The sequence below is a fragment of the Mastigoproctus giganteus genome, chromosome 5 (genome assembly GCF_048544385.1).
Source record: "Mastigoproctus giganteus isolate SK-2022 chromosome 5, ASM4854438v1, whole genome shotgun sequence".
Lineage (NCBI taxonomy): Eukaryota > Metazoa > Arthropoda > Arachnida > Uropygi > Thelyphonidae > Mastigoproctus > Mastigoproctus giganteus.
In genome coordinates this window covers 20193398-20201638 of record NC_143579.1, presented here as the reverse complement: position 1 = coordinate 20201638, position 8241 = coordinate 20193398, and the positions used below count along the sequence as shown (strand labels likewise).

Below are 8241 nucleotides of genomic sequence, written 5' to 3'. Positions count from 1 at the left end.
AGACATGAAGATTCTAATAGATTCTACAGACATTCATATTCTAACAGATTCTACAGATTTGGAGTATATTCTCTCATCAGTATAAATCTCTCTCTAAATGGCGTGTATTCTGTAGTCGACTTGTTCCTCTGCAGGATTGAAAATCCGAGTTTCCAGATTTAAAATCATGCAATCTTTGCACGACTACCCCTCCAGTTTGTACTGTAGTACAAACTGGAGGGGTAGTAGTCATACTTTAAATTATAAAGTATTATTAAAGTTTAAAATCATTAATTAAAAAACATACTTAAAATTATTAAATTCTTCTATTAAATTATACCAAAAAATTAATTGTTCAAAAAATGATTAACGAATTTAAATATTTGTTGGAAATAAAAATAACTTGCGATGGCCGGGAATCGAACCCGGGTCAACTGCTTGGAAGGCAGCTATGCTAACCACTATACCACCATCGCATGTTGCTTTAGTTATACCATTTCCTCTTAATAAGTCTGTAATGAAGCTTTATTTTCATGGTTCATTGTACTCCACTGAAACTGTTATTTAACCTACTTAACGTACCACCTTATATTGATATGTGACTGAAGGAAAAATATAAAATTATTTGAAAAACTAAAGACAATATCGATTTATTTCTTAAAACGAAAGTTATTCCTTTATGTAACATGCATATTTAACTCCACAATAAGAAGAACAAAAGAAGAATAAATATAAGCAGAAATTACTCTATCGATAACTTTCTCAAACCCACATGACAGGGCATTACAATCTGCTCCCGAAGACCTCTACATCTGTCCCATGGATCCAACGTCCCATTGTTCCAACTTTACTGCGCCTGCTCAGATCACTGTCCTGCACTATAAAAGGACTTCTTCCTATTAAATAATTTTACTTGCCACTACGCTGTTGTATATATCTTTTCATATATAAATTTATCATTATTTGTGTTCCAATTAATCACACGGTGTATAATTAGTAATAATACTGTTTTGTTATATTTTTGCTCTCATCCTTGTTTATTATGTTGTATTATCCTTTCATGTAAACCCCGAGCTTGTACCCATGAAGGGAGTTGTATGCGGCGTGTGCCTTGTGTATGCAATAAAGAGTTCTTTTTCTTCTTCATTAGAATTAGCAGCTGAAAAAGATGCAAGAAAGCCAAAAATAGAAAAAAAAAAAAAAAAAACCCTCCCAACCCATCTGATAATTTCTTCCAATAGTCTGTCGAGTTCTTTCTTCAATTTAGTTAAGCTATCAACTTTCCAGTAGATGGAATTTTGTTCGAGCAATCAACCAATTGCTGGCTAAACCAAAACTTCGCACATCTGTTCTGCAACCATCCTTCCTCGATTTGAATTTTCACCCCCTCATAGTAGTCTGAGCAAGAAGAAGAATCCCATTACCACTGGCCTTGGGCAATCCAGTCAAAACTATAAATACTTCAATCAGGTCACCTCGCAGGTGCCTAGTCTCCAGACGCTACAATTTGCAGACATTAAGAATTCCTAAAAGAGACCCTTTTGTTCCTTTCACCAAAATCGCTGCCCTTCTCTGAACTCATTCCAGAAGCTTCACAACCTTCCTAAAATAAGACCTGTATGCAGTACTCAAGATGTGGCTTGATCATTGCCTTATACAATGGAACAATCACCTCGTTATTTCTGCTGATAAAATTCCTGTATATTATTGACAAAACCCTGAGAGAACTTCATATCTGACTGCACAATTACCCCCAAGTCTTTTTCATTTCCCAATACCCTGAGTGTAGTACCACGCGTAGGCGCCTCCGTAGCCAGGTGGGAAGAAGCAGCAGTGCGTAGCACACGCTTCTTGATTAGACCGGGGTTCGAGCCCGTCACCACCAAATACGGAGGATGCGGAAAGGTCAGGGAATGACCACCGCATATCCCGGAGCAATATGGCCTTAGTTGCTAATGCTCCTAAAAAAAAACCAAATAACAAAAAAAAAAAACCAAGTAGTACCACGCAGTTGGTACGTTATTACTCTCTGGAGTTACCTCTACCCATATGCAGTACTTTGCATTTGTCAATGTTAAATTTTAATTGCTGTTTTCAGCCAATCTGTCTAACTTTTCTAGATCCTGTTGGGATGGCATACTGGCATTTCTGTAATTAATCGTCCTGCCAACCTTTCTATCATTTGAAGACGGACAATAAGCCTGATAAGCCTTCATCAATATCATTGATAAATATAGAAAACAACAATGGGTCAACACCGAACTCTGGCGGACTTCACTAATAAGAGCAGTCAACGGACAGCAATGCCCATTGATTTCTATTCTGTCTTCTCCCACTCAACCAAGTAGCTGCTATGAATAAAGGGATAAATATGGTCGACATTTTTCGCATCTCCTTTCTGACCATATCTTATAATCTAATCAAACTAGTCAAACAAGATTTTGCCTTAACAAATCCATGCTGTGTGTGAAGCATAAGTGCAGTCTTGTCTAGACAATCCTGCCTTACTTCTTTTACCAGTAACTGCATTATTTTCCCCCAAATAGAAGTTAACCTAATAGGTCCGTAATTACTCGTGTCACTCTTTGGTCTCCCTCTGTGAATTGAGGATACATTCGCACATGTCCAGTCCGCGGGAACCTGTTCTGAAACCAAGGATATTCTCATAAATATAGCTAAGGGTTTGCTTACGTCCTTCGTTGCTCCATAATATAATTGGTTAGATCCCATCCATCCCAGTTGCATTTCTTATGTTTATCTTCAACAGTTTTTCTTCCACTTTCCACTCAGTTAAATGCATTTAGCTCCCTATAAAAAACTTCCGGCATCCCCTCCCCTAAAGAATTCCTCATGTGTGAAAGTATATTGTCAGACATAATTAACTTTACAGGTAGAAAACGTAATGTAACTCGTGCAGCTTGCGATGAAGCAGGACAAAATTTGGTATGGTGGTGTACCATAGAATAACAATGAGGAGATGGCGAGAAACTTCGGGGAGGTATAAGGGACATTTATAGGGATTGTATGAGAATTACCAGATAAGTCACATTACAGAAGTCGACACAAGATGTTCGAAAACGTGGTCACGTAACATAAATATGGTGCATGATCCCTCCAACGGCTAAAAGTTCTGACAGCGGTGAATCATTCTCGATATAAGGGTGTCTATCAGATTCTGTGGCAAAAAATCCCATTCTTCCACCAGCGCAAACATTAGCTCACCAAGTGACTGAGGAGTTGCTATCAGCGTGCAATGTGACGCCCAAGGGCATCCCACACATGTTCGATCAGATTTAAGAATGTGATTGTGCTGTCCACGGCAGGCGTTGGATATCTTCCGTTTCAAGTTATTCCTCACCACCTGAGCTCTTTGTGCAGTGGCGTTGTCGTTGCCTAAAACAAAAATCTGGGCCAGCCGCACCCCTAGAAAGTTGTACATAGGGTTCGAGGAGCTGTTCTCGGTACCTCTGCTCAGTTACTGTAGCCCTATCAAAAGCTTCAAGAGGGGTGCGGCCGTTAATCATTATCCCATCCCACACACGAGAACACCGCATTCATGATAAGTGCCCCTCTCTCTGACGTTGGAGGGATAGTACCGCATTCCTCGTTGCCTCCAGATGAAATATCATCTATAATCTGTTTGTAGGCTAAAACATGACTTATCAGAGAACATAACTCTTCTTTTATGAGTGTCGATTGATGCTTCTCATTTGTCAGGGCCCCAAGTTGCATGCTCATAGTACCAGTTTCGACGAGTTGTGTGGTGGTTTTGAGTTAATGGGATACAAACCACTGACTTCCTTGAGTAGAGTCTTGTTGAAGTGAGCTTTATTAACACAGTCCGATTAGAAATGTGTACACCTGTGGACGCAGCAGATGACAGGACATCGTTAGGTTCCTTCTTCCTGTTAGACCAAGATAGCAGTCTGTTCTGGTTGACACAACCCTCGGGCGACCTTGGCCAATCTTCTTGTAATGGTTCCTGTTTCGTAAAACTACTTTACAAAGTGCCGAGACGACATTGCGTTACGTATTAAGTCAACATGCCACCTCTGTGTGCAAGTGTTCGGCTTCAATTAGTCCAACGGCCCGCCATCTCAGAGAATCATCTAAAAGATGATGGTTTGCTATTCTGAGTACTGCATATGTGGCTGTCCCAGTGAACAAGCCTACAAACGAGGAGTGATGTGGTAGCAACTTGTGTTTTTATAGTCATGAATATTGAATGTGTGGCTCTGTAAGGTGATAGATCAATTTGTATTGGATTTTCGGATTTAGCATGTCAGGACGCAGATTATATCATATATTAGCCTTCGGCGATATTGTTCACAATAAAATATTCGTGAACAATATTTGTTCTCTTAATTTTGTCGAGCAGTGTAGATGCAAAATACTCATTCAGTTTGTTAGCAACTTGAGCAGGATCTTCAACAGTCAAACCATCCATATCGAATGCATCAATTTTATTCATCCCCTTCCTTCTTGTGTTTAATAAGTAAAGAAGACTTTTCTGTTTTTCTTTTCATCCTTTGCCAAATATTTCTCGTAATCTGCCTTCGTCTGCCTAACCTCCTTTTGTGACTTGATTACAGACTAGTTTATATCTAACGTAGGCATCTGTGTCTCCTGATAATTTATATGCATCGCATGCATTTTTCTTCTCTACCACAAGTCACATTAGGTAATGTGAAATTCATTTAGGCTTAAACCTTAAACAGTATTTCTAACAGTAAGTATGAAAAGCCCAGTAGCGTCTATGATTAATTCCTTAAATGTTTCCCATTTAGAATTTATTAATGGTAATATCATCAGTTGGTCCCACTGTATTCTTAATGCATGAATAATCAGATCCAGAGTATTACTCCCTCTGGTTGACTCTCGAACATGTTGCTGTAGAAAACAGTCATCCAATAAATCCACAAATTCTTGCCAGTCCGCGAGTGACCATCCACAAGTTCCAGTCAATATCTGGACAGTTAAAATCCCCAATTATAATACATTCTGATTTACTGGCCTACTCCATTTCTCTGCTCAAATTGCTCATTATACTCATCAGATCCATTAGACCTATAACACACACACACACACACCTATACTCAATTTTTCTTTCCCAGTGCTTATGTCACACTAAACAGACTCAACATTGCATTGTCCACCAACACCAATTGGATTCACTTCCTTAGATTTTATGTGCTTCTTAACTAGGAGCATAAACCCTCCTCTCTCCTGTGCTGTTTGTCCTTTATGTCCTTTCTGGTCAAACGTTTGACCCTCATTCACTTAAAGGGGCAAAGTTCAATAAAAACATAGCCAATTACAACGAAACAAAAACTGACCTTTACAGAAATAAGAAAACAAGTTAAAGCCCGATATGAATGTTGTTGGCATGCGCAATAGTAAGGCGTTGGTAAAGAATGATTCTCGTTTCATTTTTGCCGCATTTTGTATTTTCAGACTTTGCATTTTGATTGATCGTTTACGATCGAAGTTTCCATTGGCAGCGTGTCACGTTAGGAATACTGATTCTACAAGCTTCTATAAAGTACAGTCTACAGGGTTGTTTGATGCGCCAGAAATGCTATAAAGAAAGTTATGTTTAAAGTAAAAATAAGAAAACAAAAGTGACGGTTTTGTTTGGAGGCTGTTAAGGGGTTTCACGATCCACAGAGAAATGTAAGTAAAACATCAGTATTGTGGGTGTTACACTTGGAGGTACCGTTCCAGTCAATATTCTCTGGGTGACGCACATAATTCAGAAAGAACTGCGCAATAAAAATGAGGGTTGGGGCTAAGACGAGCAAAATCTCTTCGAATTCTATAGATGTAGGAAACTGTCTTATTTTTTTTTCTGGAGAAAAGCAATTCCAATTCTAAGAAAATAACAAGCGGTTTCTTTCTTAAGTCAACTCGTTGTGCAGGTGAAGCGAGCACTATAGGGTGTTTAAAATGGACGTCATTCAATCGCGCAAATCGGCGGTCCTGGAGTTCTGACACTGCTGTCATCAAAGAAACCATAAATAATGCTTCTGCAACCGTGAGAGACGATCTTTGTCTAACAGTAAGGCAAATGGAAAAGATGTTGAGAATATCATTAGGAACCATGCACGGTATTCTCCATGACAATTTGCATATGACATACGTTTGTGCACGTTGGGTTCCAAGACTGCTCACACCTGAGTAATAGCAAGTTGGCATGGAGGTTAGTCAGGAGCTGCAACGGTTGGTTACTGAAGATGGTGAGTTTCTGCAGAAGATGATAACTGTGGATGAAACATAAGTTAATCATTTCGATCATTCAGAAAGTAAGCAACAAAGCTCTGTTTAGAAGTCTATCTCATCGAGAACTCCAAAAAAAGCAAGAGTTGTGGCTTCTGCAGGAAAGATTTTGGTCGTCTCATTATTCGACATTCAAGGAATGGTTTCCAGCATGTTGTGCTACGTCATACGACTGTTACAGGACCTTTCTGCAGAACTGTACTGCATACTTTGCGGGTCACATTCGTCGCGAACGACCACAACTAACCGCAGGTGGTTCGATACTGCATTACGACAAAGCGAGACCTCGCTTTTCTCATATTGCCGTGGAGTACATAGTCAGCATTAGTATCAAATGTGTTCATCATCCGCCCTAGAGCCCTGTTCTTGCACCCTTTGATTTCCAAGTTTAAAGATAGAGCTGCAGGGAAAACGTTTCCAGTCGTCAGAAGAAGTTATAAAGACATCTGAGACGATTCTCCAATGCCTGTCAAAAAATGGCTTCCACCATGTTTTTGATTAATGTCAGAAACATTGGAGTGCGGGCATTCCATCAAATGGGGGCTACTTCCAAAAACACCATCATTGATGATTAATAAAGATATACTATGAAAAGAATTAATCATTCTGTATTGAACAGGCCCTCGTGTATTTGCAAAGAAATAAAAAATTGCTGCGGATGTTGTTACGTTTTTACAGTCAACTGGAGGCTAATGTGGACAGAACTTTCCAGCCACGTATCTTATTCTTTATAATGATTTTTTTTGTGCGCAATGAAACAGCGAAGGCTTCTCTCAAATATCCGAAAGGTGATAACCTGTTTATTATGCGCTCAACTCTTATTAAAATGTTTTGGCATCTTATTACATATTTATGAATAGCGAGTCACTGGAGTAAAGATCTTTCAATTGCTTGGCTACACGTCATTCGGCCCTAAATTCTTGCTTTGCAATTCATGACAAAAATCATTAGTGACTGCTCTCTCTGGTGGCCTCCACACCATCCTTTTAAGTTGGCGAATAATTTATTTCCTTCCCTTTTCTCTAATCTGACTTTTTTGTTTTTTAGTTCCAGTGGAGATAGGCAGTTGAAGCAACTATTTTCTGCATTTTACAAGCCCCATCAGAAACTTGCGAGCACATAATAAAATTCCCAGACGACTTTAATTTTTCTTTTTGATAAATTCTTTGGAATGTTTTTCCTCCCGTCTTATTTAATTTAAAATAGAAAGAACTATAACATAGTTTTGAAATCTTTATTGCTATTTGTTAAAATATGACTTCTTGTTGGTAGTTTGCTGGATTCTTATACGCAAGAATCTACTTCTTGTGTATAGGCAAACTTGCGAATAGACTCATAGGCAAACGAAGTTTAGGAAGACCAAGAAGTTGGAAAGAAAATAGCTCATCTCAATTGGGAAACAAAGCTATAATTTCATCTTTCCCAGTGAAGTTCTTTACCTTTATCTTTTTACAGAGTATGAAAAAAAAAAAATTAGATAAAACATTTTGCGATGGCCGGGAATCGAACCCGGGTCAACTGCTTGGAAGGCAGCTATGCTAACCACTATACCACCATCGCCTGTTGGCGAGCTCTCCACATACTTCCCTATATGGAAGTAGTTCTTTCTAGTTTATGATCCCACTAACCTGGTTGTGAGTACCACGTGAGACAATTTTCAGCTTCAAAGAGCGTATTAATAGGTAGTTGCCTCGGTTGAAAGAAAACTAATTCCAAAAACATTACAAAAGAGAAATTATTTTGAATAAATGACAACTGATTTGCATCTCGAAGACCGAAGAGAACTCATCCCTGATTTGTTGAATCCACATTTTAAATAGGCTTTTTAAATTCTTTTTTAATTTTTTTAAAAACCTTTTAAATTAAAATTCCACAATCAATCTTTTTAAATTAATGTCAAACGTAAATAAAATCAGGAATGGGCTGATGCATTTATGTGGTCACTACTGAAAGGATAGTTACAAATTAGAAAAAAAATTTTAGTCA

General features: G+C 38.5%; 2 non-coding genes across 2 annotated transcripts; both read right to left on the bottom strand.

The window, feature by feature from the left end:
- Nucleotides 1–383: 383 nt before the first annotated feature.
- On the bottom strand, nucleotides 384–455 carry TRNAG-UCC (transfer RNA glycine (anticodon UCC)). The gene has a single exon. It is a non-coding gene; the product is annotated as a tRNA-Gly (tRNA).
- A 7288-nt stretch (nucleotides 456–7743) lies between these two features.
- On the bottom strand, nucleotides 7744–7815 carry TRNAG-UCC (transfer RNA glycine (anticodon UCC)). Its single transcript has one exon. It is a non-coding gene; the product is annotated as a tRNA-Gly (tRNA).
- Between the last annotated feature and the right edge of the window lie 426 nt (nucleotides 7816–8241).